At 45.6% G+C, this 16543-nt stretch overlaps 1 long non-coding RNA gene across 1 annotated transcript; it reads left to right on the top strand.

The window, feature by feature from the left end:
• The first annotated feature begins 1767 nt into the window (after positions 1 to 1767).
• LOC139702330 (uncharacterized) lies at positions 1768 to 11815 on the top strand. The gene is made up of 4 exons (XR_011704952.1): positions 1768 to 1991; positions 2542 to 2691; positions 4814 to 4990; positions 10827 to 11815. It is a non-coding gene; the product is annotated as an uncharacterized lncRNA (long non-coding RNA).
• The last annotated feature ends 4728 nt before the right edge of the window (positions 11816 to 16543 follow it).

Genomic DNA, 16543 nt, shown 5'->3' with positions numbered 1-16543 from the left:
CCATATCCCTTGGGTGGTGGCAGTTACAAGCTTCCAGCCACCTTTTTCTCAGTGGAAAGTAGAAGAGCAGGTGGGATGGGCTGATCACATAGGTACAGCTGTCTTTGGGCAGTTTAATCTGGCACACTCCCCCAAAGAATCAACACTTCTGCCTGGGAACATGTACATAATTAGCCCAGAACAATAACATGCACAAACTCCATCATCATAGGTACAAGGTGCTTTCCGGAGTGGGACTCAGGCTGAAGCTTGGGGCTGAATCTCAGATGAATCAGACTTGACCAGAGTTGCTAAGGGGTAAGCAGGGGGACTATCTGAACAGAGGGAAATCACTGGAAAGTGCTGGAGGATTCTGTGGTAGGAGCTCAGGCCTGGGGTCCAGCCAGGGCTAGACGTGAGGTGCCTGAGAGTGAGCTCATTACTTTCTGTCCGCCTTTATTTCCAATCCTTCTGCACACAGAAGGCACTTAATAAATATTGATTGAAACTGGAGTGAGCAGCAAGTGTTGAAGAGAGAAAGCCACATCCCAGAGGGATGCAGGGCGGCCTCCTGAAGGGGGCATGGGATAAAGACAAGCCAGAAATCACTTTCTTATTGTGGGGACTTGAGTCTTTTTTTCTTAGTTTTCTAATATTTTTCATTGCTTCTGAGAGTCCACAGGCGCTGGTGGCAGCCCCTGAGTCACGTCTCTTTCTTTTCCCTGGCTCCCAGCAGGATTCTTGAGTCCTCACCCCTCCCTCTTGGCCCCCAGCCCATGCTCTCCTCTGCCTCTTGTAGGGTGGGGAGGAGGCTGCTGGCTGAGGAGGCACCAGAGGGAGAGTCACAGGGCCGGAACAGCAAGGAGGGAAAAGAAAAGAGGAGGAGCTGAGAGGGCAGAGTGAATAGAATCATTGAGTGCGTGCTGTGCGCCAGAGTCATGCCCATACTGAAAATTACTTTTCCCCTCATGCTTGTCCCAGGGAAAGAGCCAATTCAAATAGTACCTATTGGAAATGGAAGAGTAATGGCAACAGGCAGCTTCTTGCACTCATCTCTGGGAGCAACTGGGGACCTCTGTGTGCTTCAGGAACCTCCATGTATGAGCACAGACATCCTGAGCTTGGGGGGCCAGATGTCCCCAAGCAGGATGAGGGCTGCCCCAGCATCTTGCATACTAAGTGGTACAGCCTGAAATGGGCCTGGACTGGTCTCTGAAGGACTCTGTGCTCTGATGGGTACAGTGGGCTGAGCCATGGTGCTAACAAGAACAAATGGTCCAGTTCCAAATCCAAGAACAGAGAAGCAACAGGACTTGAAGCAATCTTAGGGACCACTAAGCCTGACTTTTCAGGGAAGGTGACTTGCCAAGGGCCATACAGCTAGTTGAGGATGACAGATCTGGAATCAGAGTGGAGGTCTCCTATGCCCAACCTGGTGCTCCTGCTGCTTTACTCTGCTGCCAGGGATATTCTTGCCTTAGGACATTACACCATCCCAGCCCAAGTTTGTGTCCCCAGCCCAGCGGCAGTCCTACAACCTGATACTGTATCATATTCCTGCCCACACACAGCTAACTCAGGGTGATAGGAGCCACCTGAAAACCAAGGTTTTCCTGGTTTGAGGGCATCACCCCAGATCCCTCAGATATTGACATAAACTGGCAGTCACACTGCCAGGTTGTGATGTCCCTAGGAGGAGGCAGACAGAGGTGGACAGAGCCCACACACTGGCTGGAACAAAGGGTTCCAGAGGTGCCTGCTGGCGGCTCACAGTGAAGCCAGGTGGTGGGTGGCATTCTCCCCACAGTTACCATTAGGCCGTGTCTCATCCACCCATAGTCAGTTTCCATGACAACAGCAAGCTCCTTAACCATCGAGTTCATCCTTATAGATTCCCACCCCAGCTGCCTGAGCCCAGGCTCCTCGCCCAGCTGCTGCATCAGCCCATTGGCTCTGGATTGTTTAGCAGTGAACTGTCAAGCTGCCAGATAGAGCCTCCCGGGAAGTGCCTGGTAACTGACTAGCCCTTGAAAACAACCACATAATCACTTCTTAATTGGATTAGAAGTGACTCTCTGCTCCCCTTTTAGAGCTCCCTCCCTCCTCTCCTCAGAGCTCAGCATTGGAGAGCCCCTTTCCTTTCTGCCCAACCTCCCAGGCCAAGAAAATGCTACAGGGCTGCTGCTCCAAAGCCAATTACTGATCCCAGGGAAGTCTCTAGTCTGGGGGGACCTGGGGACCCACGGGGAGGAAAAATAGCCCCGCGTGGGAACACTGTCTCTCAGCCAGCCCTGCTCCTGGATCTGCCTGCTGCTTTTCCCTCTGGGCTTTGGCCTCCCTGTCCCTCCTCTCTAGACACCACCTCCTTCACAGCCCAGCTCCAAATTCACTCCCACCAGGAAGTCTTCCTTTCTGAACATTCTTCTCTGCATCTTCTCGGAGTGGCTATATTTGGTTCCTACAACACAACTTGGTATATGTTGCGTCAGAGAAGGGGGAGATCCCTAAAGCTATTTATTTTCTGAAGCTAATTTTTTTTGGGTATGTTTTCTTTCTTTGCAGGAAAATTCTTGTAGTGAACATATGTTGTTTATCTGCCCAACATACCCTCTTTGGACTACAAACCCTTCTGCTGGTGACATTATATAATGTCTCTTTCTCATGGAAAACTTATTCCATGGGATTTAGGTGGGGCTTCCTCCTCCAACAGGGGTAAGTTCCTAAAGCAGGCCCTGCCAGAGGACTGGCCAATTTGTAGGCCATGGTGGTTGGTTCCTGGATGACCCCATGACCATGCAGAGCCAATCAGAATCATCCCTGATATTCCTGTACACTCTGCTAGTTCCCTGACCAATATCCATCCTGCCTCCCCACCCCCAGTCCTGATTCTTATGAACAAAGACAGTTGGAGATATTTGCCTTTCCACACTGTCTTACAGCTAGGGGTTGTCATGGCACTTGGTTCTGGTCAATAAGACATGGGAGGAAGTTGCTGGGAGAGATGATGGGAAACAGTTTCAAAAGGAACAGACGCAGCTGGCAGGCCTGCTTTTGACCGAATTCTGACTAATCACTACCTCTAAAATCAAGACATCTTAACGTGGAGGCTGTTATTCCAGCCATATGGAGAGGAAAGCCCACCAAGAGACAGCCAGTGAAGCAGAGAAAGAGAGATGACAGTATCAGTAAAGTCCCTGCATTGAGCCATACCTGCAACTTTAGAACATCCCAGTTTGGGAAGTTGATAAATCCTTTTCCAACTAAGTAGGTTTATATTGGATTTCTGTCTCTTACTGTGAAATATCCTTGAAACTGCCCTGTTTCTATTCTCTGCCCTCCTAAGCTGTCCCACATGAGATGCTGCATGCAAAGGTGACAAACCATAAATATTAATGCAAATGATTTGGAACTCCCCAAATTCTTATTTCAATAAGACTCAGATAAAAGCTTGAAAAGACTTGATATCCAAATTAGAATCAATTAGAAACAAACTTATTAATTCTCAATGTAGGTCTCAGGCTAAGAACACCTCTGAAGCAATGCCTGGCCTGGAATCCCTTCTTTTCACCCTCTCAAGGAAGCCTTCCAAACCAGGCATCAATACCATCATCCTGGCTACCTTTGTGATCACTCGTTTTTTGTTGTTTTTTTTTTAACAGTAGATCAAATTATACTTGGCTTTATGCGTCATTTGAGCATACCAGTGTGTGTTTCATCTCTCCTACCCTGCCTCCAATTCCCACCAGATGACTAATGACCTCTCTAGAACAGGGGCTGTGTCTCTACCATCAGACTAGAAACTCCCTGAAGGTGGAGGTTCTAACTTCCCAGTAGGACTGCGGATTCAGATGCTACCTTTCCCCACATCAGACTAGGAACTGAACAATCTAGAATCATCTCCCCATGCCTCATGGAGACTCCTCATATGGAGTCTGAACTACTACTCTGGAGAGATGGAGAATGGGAAGGAGGGTTCATTCTAACCTTCAGGGGAAAACTGATCAAGGGCCCATAAGCTTAGTTCAGGATCACAGTCTGTTATTTTAAAAGCTCTTGAAATAGTCTAACTTGGAACCTGCCTCCTCTGGAGTAGCAACATAAACAGAAACCCTCTCATATGGCCAGAATTCTGCCCTACAAACTCGTTTTTCTTGTTCTTGGTTACTGTCCTTTGACTAATGAATCCCTTTATTGGGAAGCTTGTTAAATTTGAGTAGACACACATGGAGGGGGTGGCCAGCCATGTGTTCACTGTAGCATGGCTCCCGTTGGCTGGGAGTAGCCTGCGTAGCTGACAGGCCAGTGGGAGAGGATGCCACCATTCTGCCCTCCTCAACACTCTGCCCTGGCTGTGGGTCTCCTGCCCCTGTTCAAAAATTAAAACCTTTTTTTTTTTAAAGAGAGAGAGAGAGAGAGAATGAGACTTTCAATTTCAATATTTATTTTTCAGTTTTCGGCAGACACAACATCTTTGTTTGTATGTGGTGCTGAGGATCGAACTCGGGCTGCACGCATGCCAGGCCAGCGCACTACCGCTTGAGCCACATCCCTAGCCCCCCCCCCCCAAAAAATTAAAACCTTTTTAACAACAGCTACACCTTGAGCACTCATAGAGAAACGATGCTAACGTAGGGTTTTGAAGAAGGGGACATATCCCCAAAACAGTCAAGGAAAGTCCCATAGGAAGGATGAAATAGTCTGTGTGGAGGCAGCAGGTGTGAGGAGGCCAGGCTGCCCACCCAGAGCAGAGTTGGGGCCACAGAGTGCACAGAACAAAGGTGAGGCTGGTTTGCTTGTGGGAGAAGAGGGAACTGATGGAAGGCTTTGAACGCAGGTTTAATCTGTATTTGGTGGAAAAATCAATGGGGAGACCGGCCAGATCTTGGACAGGAGGGAGACAAGATAAAAATAGTGCTAATGATCCAGACATCTGCACGTGGGAGGATGAGCACCCAGGGAGAAGGAGGCGAGGCGCTCACCCAGGATGCTGCGACAGGGATCAGCGTGCACGGTATGATTTTGCAAGTGGGAGGAATTGGTATTGATTGAGCAACTCCTCAACTCTAGACAAGGCTCCTTCTCTTAAAGAAAGGCAGCTGGAGCTCTGGCTTAGAAATCCCACCCCAAGAGGCTGAGGGCTCCAGGAGTCCAGCTGCTGCTTTGGGATCCGTTGCTGCCACATGTCATCACACATAACCCTTGGTGAGCAGGGTCCTTAGCTGTCCAGGACTTTCTTTCCATTGGCAGTGACCAACCAGGGGGCCTTGGAGCAGAAGAGAGTGGAGAACAGGCTGCCGAGAGGCTTTGTCTCAGGTTAGCCAAGTTGAAAGACAAGGAAGAGAAGTGGAGAATCTTTAGTCTCCACATTTTCTGGGCATACAGATCCCAGACCAAATAAGGAGAAAGATGGGATGCATTTGCACAATAACTCAAGACAGGGTCTCCATAGCAACAATTACCCAAAAATCCACTCCCGACAGTCGCAACAGCAGGAGCTAGCAAAGAAGACTGGGGGTGGGAGACGTGCGTGGGGGCTCAGAGAATGGCTTCCTTTTATTCTTGAACTGAAGGAAGTGCTGATGGCAGGAACCAAGGCATCCCAGAGCCTTCTAAGCCAAGAGCCTTCAGCAGCAGAATCTGAAGAGAGCCTTAAAGATGAGAGACTCAAGGCCTGGGCATGGGACACTGGCATTGTGCTCTCAGGCATGTGATCAGGGGTCATCAGGGAATCATCCCTCCCACCACCCACCTTGTGGAAAAGACTTCTCCATGGTCTCCAGAGGGTTTGGGGCAGGCTGGGCATGGACCTAGCTTCCAGAGAAGTCAAAGACTTGGGGGCAGTTTGAGTCAGCCTAAAGACAGGGCACAGCCTAGAAATGGCTCAAACACAACATGGGATGGGAGACTTGAGTTCCAGCATATTTTTCCCCCACCCTCTAAACTTGCTGTAGAACTCCTGTTTCCCTACCACGCAATGTATAACCTAAGCCCAAGAACTGTCACCCGGTGGAGTGAACAGTATGAGATGGGAAATGCTGTTGGCAAAGTCAAGTCCAACACAAGGACAAGAGTTGTCCCTGTGGCCTTGCAGAGAAGCCTGAGAAAGTAAGCCACACCCAAGACTCTCCTCAACAGGTAGGGACATTCCCTAGGTTGGCGGAGAGCCATTGGAAGGAATGCATTGGGGACCTAGAGTGCCAGAGAGGTATCAGAGAGGGGGATGGGTGGGTGGGGGTAACTTAGCAACATGAGTGTCTTCTGTTCCTCCCAGGAGACAGATGGAGGGCTGGCAGAGTAAGCTCGAAGCAGGCAGGGAAATGTGTAACTTCCAGTTTTTATTTTATTTTATTTTTTTAAGAAGTTTGACTTAAAAAGGAAAAAACATTTTGGAGAAACCTAAATCCAACCTGCCCCACCCCCTTTTTTTTCCATTTTTCTCCTTGTCTGGTGCTTAGGAGTCTCTGGCTATTTTTCAGCTTCTGGAGCTCAGGTTAATGTCTCTAGGGAAAAAAAGCAAATTTTTTTTTCATCTTAATTTTAGGGATGAAGAAAGAAAAGGCAGTTTGACTTTCTCTTTAGAACAGAAAAAAAGGCTCTGCTAGGTCTCACCTACACTTGAGAAGCCCAGGTTTTTGGAAGAAAGCTACTCTCAAGAGCTTATGAATATTATGAGTGTTCTAGTCATGTGATTGTCCCCCACTGCATGAGGCAGAGGACACCCAAGACTACCTACCAACTCCCCTAGAGAGCGACACCCTTATTCTGAGTTATGGTGGAAGGCATTAAGCTAGAGCATGTCTTGAGTTATTTTGCTGTTCCAGGGTCTCTCCTTTGCTCTCCCTTCCTCCACCCCAAAATGTATCCCCCCTTTGGATTTTTTTCTCCCTTACCATAGAGAGTCCTTTCATTCCCAAAGGTCCTCAGTGGTCATTCTTTCCACCACTAGAGCTGAATTTTTTTCCCTTCCTGCTGGACTGAGCAGGAAAAAACAGATCAAGAAAAAGGCTACCTGAGGAAGGCTGGCTGGACCATCGGGCAGGGCCTCCCAGGATGCTCCAGGTCTGGTCCTCAACACTAGAGTCAGCTGGACTAGGACACTTAAACTTGACTCTCAGGACTGACTCCTGCTGACCAAACTAAGTGATGAGCATCCAGAATGCCACTTCCTAAAACCATGCACATACCAAAAGATTTGTACCCAAAAAACATACCCAAAGAACTCTTGAAGCTCAATAGCAAGAAAACAAGCAACCCAACTGTGTGTGTGTGTGTATGTGTGTGTTGTGTTGTGTGTGTGTGTGTACCGGGGATTGAACTCAGGGGCACTCAACCGCTGAGACACATCCCCAGTCCTGTTTTGTATTTTATTTAGAGACAGGGTATCACTGAGTTGCTTAGCGCCTCACTTTTGCTGAAGCTGAATTTGAACTCGATCCTCCTACCTCAGCCTCCTGAACTGCTGGGATTACAGGCATGTGCCACCATACCTGGCGCAACCCAACTTTAAAAATGAGCAAAAGATACTTCACCAAAGAAAATATAAAGATAGAAAATAAAAGAACAAGAAGATGTTCAACATCATCATTCATTAGGGAAAAAGCATCTTCAGCCCACAACGAGACACCACTACACGTATACTAGAAAGTCACACATATAAGACAAACAAACATAATACAAAACACTGACAATAGCTGGGCCCAGTGGCACATGCCTGTAATCCCAGTGGCTCAGGAGACTGAGACAGGAGGATTGCAAGTTCAAAGCCAGCCTCAGCAACTCAGTGAGGTCTAAACAACCTAGCGAAACCCTGTCTCAATATAAAAAATAAAAATGGCTGGGGATGTGACTCAGTGGTTAAGTGCCTCTGGGTTCAATCCCCAGTACAAAAACAAAAACACCAACAATACCAAGTGCTGATGAGGATGCAAAGCAAGCAGAACATTCAGACTTTGCTGGTGGGAGTGCGAAATGGAACAGCCACTAGAGAAAACAGTTTAGCAATTTCTTACACAGTAGGCACATACTTCCTGTATGACCCAGCAATCTCATTTCTAGGTATTTACCCAAGAGAAATGGAAACTTCTGTTCACGCATACATTAAGAGAAACATGCATGAATATTTATGTTGGCTTTATTCATAGTCACGAAAAACTGGATACACCCAAATATCCTCGAACTAGAGATAGATAAAAATGAAAATTTAAATTTAAAAACCTGTGATACAGCTGGGTGAGGTGGCATGCACCTGTAATACCAGTACTTGGGAGGCTGAAGCAAGAGGATCACTTAAGTCCAGGAGTTTTGAGACTAGCCTGGGAAATATAACAAGATCCCCCAAACAAAACAAAACATCCATTCAATGGAATATTACTCCTCAGCAATACAAAGGAACTACTGATAAATGAAATGACATTGGATGTGTTAAGCTAAGTCAAGGTGACATTGTATGATTCCATTTATTTGACATTAAGGAAAAGAAATATCATAGAGACAGAGAACAGATCAGTGGTCATCGGGGGTCAAGGGAAAGAGGGAAGGTGTGATCCCAAAGTGGCAGCAGGAGGGTGTCTTTGAAGGTAGAACTGTTCTGTGTCTTGATTGTGTTAGTGATCTCACAACCCTAAGCATATGTCAAAATTCATAGTATTGTACACCCAAAAAGAGAATTTTCCTATAAATTTAAAATAAAAATGAAAAAACACAACAAACATATGCCACTTTAGAGGCAGTTTAAAAAAAACAAAGTGGAAATGAAAATATTAGACAGTGTTAGACTGGTAGATTGGGGAGGTCATCAGAATTTAAACATTTACAATCCTGATTTTGTCGAGGATGAAGGAAGAGATATTGATAAATTTTATACTTTTTTTTGTATCAAGGATGCTCTTTAAAATGGAAGGTTAACTGCTAGAAAAAACAGATATAAAATGCTTAGCTTCTAAACCAGTAGAAGCCATAAGATGAAGAAGAAAATAAGCAAATAAGCCTAGCAGGGTGGCACAAGCCTGTAATCTCAGCAATTTGGGAGGCTAACGCAGTAGGATCGCAAGTTTGAGGCCAGCCTCAGTAACTTAGTAAGGCCCTGTCTCAAAATAGAAATAAAAAATAAAAAAGGGGTTCGGGATGTTAGCACAGTGGTAGAACACCCCTAGGTTTAATCCTCAGTCTCTCTCTCTCTCTCTCTCTCTCTCTCTCTCTCACACACACACACACACACACACACACACGTGGTTAAAAAGACACTAAACAAGATAGTGGAAATGAATCCAAATATACTTTTGATCACAATAATGAAATAGATGAAACACACCAATAAAAAGACTATATTTTTTAAAAATTAAGCTATTTGCTATATGCCAAAATAGAATGACCTGAGAAACTTACAAGGAGAATTGATTGAAACAACAGACACAAAGAGAATATTAACACAAATAAAATTGGCATAGAAATATTACTATCCAAAAATGTGCAGTCTTTATTTAATACCTCCTGTTTGCAGAGCCCTGTCATGGGCCTGTGGGGATGATATGGAACAAACATGACTCTTATCCTAAGGGACTACAGTTAGAGTGGTAACTACATGATGCTAAATTATTTAGTCAACAAATATTTGTTTGATAACTGTGTGAGCCAGCAAAAGATGGTTTCTAAAAGAGCGAAAAGGAGTGGCTCCTACCTGGAATTCCAACAATAGAAATATTTATTAACCCTTGTAGTAGTTGATTTCTTTATGAAACATGCCTTCCTGTATTCATGCCCCCATATAGTTTCCTGCTTTGAATCTGGGCTGGACTGGTGACTCATTTAATAAATAGGATTTGGCAGAAGAGAAATTCCAATTCTGGGCCAATTATGAAGGCCTAGAAACTTCTGCTTTTGCAAATTGGTGAATAAATATGCCATGTATTAAGTACAATTATATACTCCTGGGGATGTCGTGGGACTACAAAGAGAGGAAAGGTATCTGATCTAGCCATCCCAGCTGAGCTCAGCCTTCCAGCAATCCTTGCCAAAGTGCCAGCCTTGGACGTTGTACCAGTTGACCCCCAGGGCAGTGGCAACTCCAGGGACATCACATGCAGCATAACTGCCTGCCAAGCCCAGTCAACCTGCAGAATCATGAGAGATAATAAAACGGTTTTTATTTTAAATGGGAAAGTTTGGAAGGTGTTTGTTATGCAGCTATACAGAATAAAAACAATCATTTTCAATGTCTGTTAGACACTGTGTGCTTGCTAATTTTTTCCATTAATGCTTGGTTATTTAATGCTTTCAACTTAGAGATATGTGTAACTAACTCCCACCTTACCAATGGGGAAACTGAGACTTGGAAAGATGGTCACACAACTACTAAGGAATAGAAGCAGGGTTTGAATCAAGAGCTTCTTGACCATGGTCTACACACATACAACCACTGCATTATGTGGCCAGGTGAGGGTGTCAAAGGGTGAAAGAATATTTCAGAGCAAATCACATTGCCTGTGTCCCTCCTACCATGACTTCCCTTTACAGTTTCCCCTGTTTCTTTTTTTTAATACTTTTATTTTATTTTTTAAATTTTTCATGTGGTGCTGATGATCGAACCCAGTGCCTCACACATGCCAGGCAAGTGCTCTGCCACTGAGCTACAGCCCCAGCCCCTCCCCTCTTTCTTTTTTTCATCCTGTGCTACTAAGGAGGGAAGTGAATTCTGGAAACATGATCAGATTAGTAGGTGGATGACATAGTTGGGGATTTTATTATAGTTTTAACACATTTAACAACAAGCACTAATTACTCTCAGTGTTTGGTAGTCGTTTGAGAACATGTAAATGCTACATCTGCTCACTGCCTCTTTTTCCTTCCAGACAAAAGAACACATGTTCCTGACAAGGTGTGCCTTGTTTCCACCTGAAGTCACCTGAGCTTCGAGATAGATGGGGGAAGAGCTGAATTTTTAGGGCACTCTTCTCCCCCATGGCCCAGGAAAGTCTTCAGGACTTTTCTGGATGCATCAGGTGTTAGAGATCATCTATTCCCCACCTCATTTTTACAGATGAGAAAACAAAGAACCACAGAGAGGTATGGTTTCATCAAAAAAACCCAGACAGTTCTGATCCGTCATGTTAGGACATATCTTCAGAAGTCTCCTCTAGTCCTCTCTGAACTCTAAGGCCTGTGGATTCTCCTCTCCAGTTTAAAATACGTTCCTGGGATTTGGCTTAGAGTGCTGAGAACAACCTGGATTTGTCAAGAGCAGAACATGGCAGAGGGGCTCAACCTTTGGACATTCAGCACCATGGACAGCCCAACAATCCTACTACAGAGGCAGTGGGAGGTGGGAGGTGGGAGGCTGGTTGCTCAGCAAATCAGAGTATTGGAATAATCCCAGAGACCATCTAGTCCTGTCTCCTCAGTTTTCATGAGAGGAAGCCCAGGGAAAGAGACACATCTTGGGCAAGGTCACACAGCAAGTAGTGGAGAGCCAAAGATGGGAACTGGGAACCTACGTCTTAGTGGCACAGAACTTGAGTCAAGTTCTCCAGAATCAAAATCTCCTCCTCTTGGAAATGACAAGGAAGAAAATAGAAGACAAGAAAACAAGAGAAATAAAAGAAACTGAAAGAGCACCCGGCCCTGATGGGAAGGTCTGTGATTTGATCTCTAATTGCCAATTCTTGACAGGATCTTCCTACTTCTCCAAGGTGATGTGGCCTTTCAGCTACAATTTAGTTACTGTGGCAACCTTATTCCAGGTTTCATCTCCATGGCAATTCATTAGAGTTTTTCACCCTCTGGTATGTGCACACGTGGCTGTCCATATGTACATCCCCAAAATTTAATATAAAATCATGTTTTTGAAGTGAAGTATCTCATTATCTAGGTCTGTACCCAGGAGCATAACAAGGCGCATTCTAGAATGGACAGGGCCCAGGGCATGGAAAAAGGTTCTGCATTGTTATTGCAAACCTCTCCTAATTATTACAGCTCAACACATCGTAAGCTTACCATGGGCACAAATAATTTCTCCCTTCCCGTGATCTCCCTAGCTCCCTGTTCCATGGCAAAGGCTCTGTGTTGACTGTGCCAGTGAGAGGTGCCAGGGCAAAGAGACAGAAAGCTGGTCCTTCAGACTACAACCTCAGCCGCACCCCAGGGGTGCCCCTCCTGCTTCTCTTATCCACTACATCCCAGTTTGGGACCCTTGGAGCTGGCAGGCTAGGTGGCAAGGATGTCCATAAAGAAGGTAGCCACTGTTCTAATATTGATTCCACCACCTCCCGTCACAGGCTTCAATTTCCTCTATTTCAAGTAAGCAAGCTACTTGGGGACTCCCCTGACCCCAACAAGCCCCATCCCACAGCAGGGCCACAGCTGCTTTCCTGTGCCAGAGATGCTGTCAGAAGTGTCAGCTTCCCCTGCTTTGGGCTATTACCAGGCTCTGTCCTGATGAGGAGAAGCTTAGTTTGGCAGTTGTTGATAGCAAACAATTCCATTCTATGAAAAGGAGAGTAAATAATGTCTTAAAATGGAATTGTTTATGGGACAAAAAATAGTTAAAGAGACGTGGTGGCAAATGATTGCGAAAGATAAAGATGGGCCCTATTCTATGAGGTCTTCCAGGTTTGACCTAAGAACTTGAGCTTGTGGGCATGAGGCCTGGCCTCCTTTCCCAATATAAGAAAGATACTTGTTACCTTTCCTAACCCTTTCGCATTCTCGCTTGGCCAGCTCTTTCTCTAACCCCACCCCTGTCCCAAGCACCCTAGTGATTGCACATGGCAGAAGCAGACACATGGGGAAACAGATTCTAGGCTGCCATTGTCTGGCTGTAACTGACCTCTCTGAGCTTCCATGGTCTCATCTAAGAACCCCAATATTTAGGGTTGCTGTGAGAATTAAATAACGAGCAGCTGTAAAGTGTTGGTCTCAAGGTGAAAGTCAGTAAATACTGGTTGCTCCCCACCTTGCCCACTCCTCATCTCCCATCACTTCTATTAAATGGTTACAGCTTCCATCCTGGAGCATGAAGATGCTTTCTGCAAAAATGATCCCAAGACCACAGGGGGAGAGAAGCTGGGACACGAGGACTCCTGTTACCATGAGTCATAAGCTAAGCTTTTTCATCAGAGTTCATCTGTAAGGCAGGAGCACGTGCTAGAGCCATTCCACTCACCTGGAGAGAGGCTCAGAGACCTGGAGACAACATAATGCCCAATAATAGGGGATCAGTTAGTTAAAGTATGATATGTGCACAAAAGAAAAGTGTACATCCCTTAAAATGATGGTGTATATGGCTCTTAGTTTCTGACATGAAACTTCATCACCATTTATTATCAAGTGAAAAAATAATCTCACAATATATGTTCAAAACAGAGCATATACTGTAACATTTTTTTGGAGAAAAATAATCTCAATTTTAACTCTTATCAATCCCTAAACATATGAAAAGATAAATGCCAAAGGATTCATGGTGATTCTTCCTCAGTTGAAAGATTGTGGCTTTTTGCCTGTTTTTCTTTCTTTGTTACTATAAGGATTAATAATTTTAAAAGCAAAACTACTCTAAGGATGACCTCTGTGGTTTTTGCAGTCTCTTTTGAGCTGGCATTCAACAACCTGGCACATCATGGCTCTCTCTCATGCTGGATTAGGGACTCTGTGATTGAGCATCTCACATTTCTCTGGCCTAACGAACTACATCCTTTTCTGACCTTGAAACTCACATGGATAGAGACAGAAATGCATCTATCCTTTAAAACATTTTTTTCCACTTAATTCATTTCATTATCAAAAGCTTTTATCAAGCTTTTATAAAAACTGTTCTTGTTCTGCTGCCCAGTTAGGTTTTGGGGGTGGGGGACTCTCAGCAGCCACAGCCATGCACCCTCTGTGTGAACTTGGCTTGGACAAGCCAGTGGGAAAGTAAGCAGCATAGTGATGTAAGCCCTCTATCGTTCCCATTCCAGAGCACATCTTGCTGGCGGGGTACATCAGACCCTAGAAGTACACCCCTGACTCAGACGATGTAACATGGAAGGCTTAAACTGGTCTCTGAGATGGATGGAACCAGCTACCCTCAACCCAGCGCTAGTGCCTGGAGCTTCAGCAGCTGCAGGCTGGGATTAGTTTCTTGCTCACCCCACACAGTACCCAGCCCACAACAGAACCGAAGTTGACACTGGATAAACTTGGGCAATTCCATTAAACTGTAACTGCTTCCTCTTTTATAAACAGGAAACTAGGAGAATATCTGCTCCTCTTATTAACTCCCTAACCTCAGGCAAACTTTTTGGGCCTCAGTTTCCTTATCTATAAAATGGAGGTAGTAATACAACTCTCCTCATGGGATGGGAGCTCTGTTTGGCATATTGGGTATTCAACACATTATTTCCACTCTGCTTACTAAAGTGCTTTAAAACTACAAAATGCCTTGCAAATATGAATTACTCTTTTTCTATCCAGGGATCCCATTTCAGAGAACCAACTCTATTTTATTGGCTGAGAATTTGTGTAATACACAAAACTAACAATAATCATAATTATCGTTAGTGGGTGTCTATGAAATGCCAGGCCCTATGCCTATTTTACACATCTATCATGGGAGCTATAGACCTTATTGCTCCCATTTCATAGATGAGGAAACTGAGGCACAGAGAGGTTGAGCTTTTTCCACACCATGGAGCTAGGAGGAAGAACAGCCAGGATTTCACAGACAAGTCCAGGGCTTCTCTCCTGAATCCAGGACCCTCTGAAATTTGGCCCCTGCATCCTGGGCAGGCCTCTTAGGAAGGGCTTTGTTACCTAAAGATTGAGAGTGGGAGGGGGGATTCTTGAGATGAGGCCCCCTCCTCCATTCTTCACAGCACCCAAGTCTCAGGATTCTGATCCATTGTGGCCCTTCTCTGAAGCTGTGTGCCTTTTGTTTTCCTCTCTTTCATAACTCAGTGTTCCCACCCCTGCCTGAGGTTCAGGTAGGCAGCTCAGCACATGCCGCAGGCCTTTAGGGCTCTGGGAAAACAAAAAAAGACTACATGTGTGATCCCTCACTCTCCACCCCTTTCCAGGACCTTGCTCCTTCTTGAGGTATGAGCACTGCCCTTGTGTTCCTGCATGCATGAGCACACACCCATGCACATATCCACTAGTGGACATCACATGATGGGGGGTGTCAAACACACATGGTACTGTACAGATGTCTTCACTGTGTTTTTTAATTTTTCCTGTATAGGAAATTTAACTCTTGAATCACCCCCACTCCTGCCTCCGTCCCCAGCCACATTTACTAGAAGACCATTTTATGAGAGGAAAGATCTGGTAGTGTTCATTCTAACGTGTCAGGCAGAAAAGAGAAGCCCTTATTCCTCATGAAACTCATTTTCCAGTCTTTGGGGCTATACATGACTGCCTGAAGCTGTCTGAGCCGTTCTCCAGGTCAGGTCACTGGGTGGCCAGGCTCCAGGCACCTGTACTACTTGGAGCCTGGTGTCCCAGTTGCCTAAATCATCAAGGGTTGCACCCTCCATCAGGTTGGCTACCTGTGAGTCACACCAAATCATCATAGAACATTCTTTTACCTGGAGGATTTGTCTCAGATACTTAACAAGGAGTGTTTGGCCCCTGGCCTCACTGGCCTGCCCTGGCCCACTGAATAAAACTGTAAGCCTGAGATTGGGGCAACAGGACAAAGGGGAAAGAAATGCTCCACAATGTTGATAATTCTGATGGCAGGAGCCACAAAAATTCCAGGTCCTTTAGTCAATGACTGTCTATGCTTTTGTTGAGATACTTCCCCTACCACCTCCTCCCTTAGGAGGAGACAGGAGAAGGTTCCCTATGCTTCTTGTCCCAAAGCCAGTGAAGGCGTCAGCCATCTTCTTTCTCATTCTTCATTTCCATTCCTGGCAAAAGAGGAGTGCGGAAGAAATCCATCAGAGCCTTCCCTGCCCAAATCTCCCCAAGTACAGGGGTTCTGAGTGGGGCCAGCACTGGGCCAAGGGGATATGCAGAGGCCCCAAAGTCCCTCTAGTCTCCCCAATTTCAGCTGCTCCCCCAGACCAAACACTTGCAGATCACAGAACTGTCTGTCCCCTCCTGTTGACCAGTGAACACCAAGGTTCTTACTGCTTAATACAGATCTTAGAGAAGCTGGCATCTCCAGGAGGCACTGGGTTTTGGGGTCAGCTGGGGCATCTCATAATGGGTGGTTCTAATTCCTCCAAAGAGGACTGCAGTTGGAGGCCATTTTCTCATTTTAAATATGATGGGTCCCCTTCCCCCTCCCGGAAGCAACAAGGAGTCTTCTTTGAGGGCAACTCATCTACCCTCCATAAGGGTGTAGGCAAAACAAGACCTTAGATGGGGATTTGGGTCTTACTAAAATTTTAAGTAGCTCTAGTTTCCCCACTCTCTCACCCGCGCAAGTGAATTCTACTTTTTTCATTCTCCTAATGTCCTGTTTTCCTCTTTTTGGACTCAGTTCACTGATCCCCTCCCCACATCCAGTCTCACGGAAGAGACTCAGATTTCCAAAGATTTAATTAATCGCACCAACTGTCAGGCCGCCCAAAAGGACCCGCCTCCG

Source organism: Marmota flaviventris, chromosome 17, assembly GCF_047511675.1.
Source record: "Marmota flaviventris isolate mMarFla1 chromosome 17, mMarFla1.hap1, whole genome shotgun sequence".
NCBI classification, from domain to species: Eukaryota; Metazoa; Chordata; class Mammalia; order Rodentia; family Sciuridae; genus Marmota; species Marmota flaviventris.
This window is presented reverse-complemented; position numbering and strand designations above follow the sequence as displayed.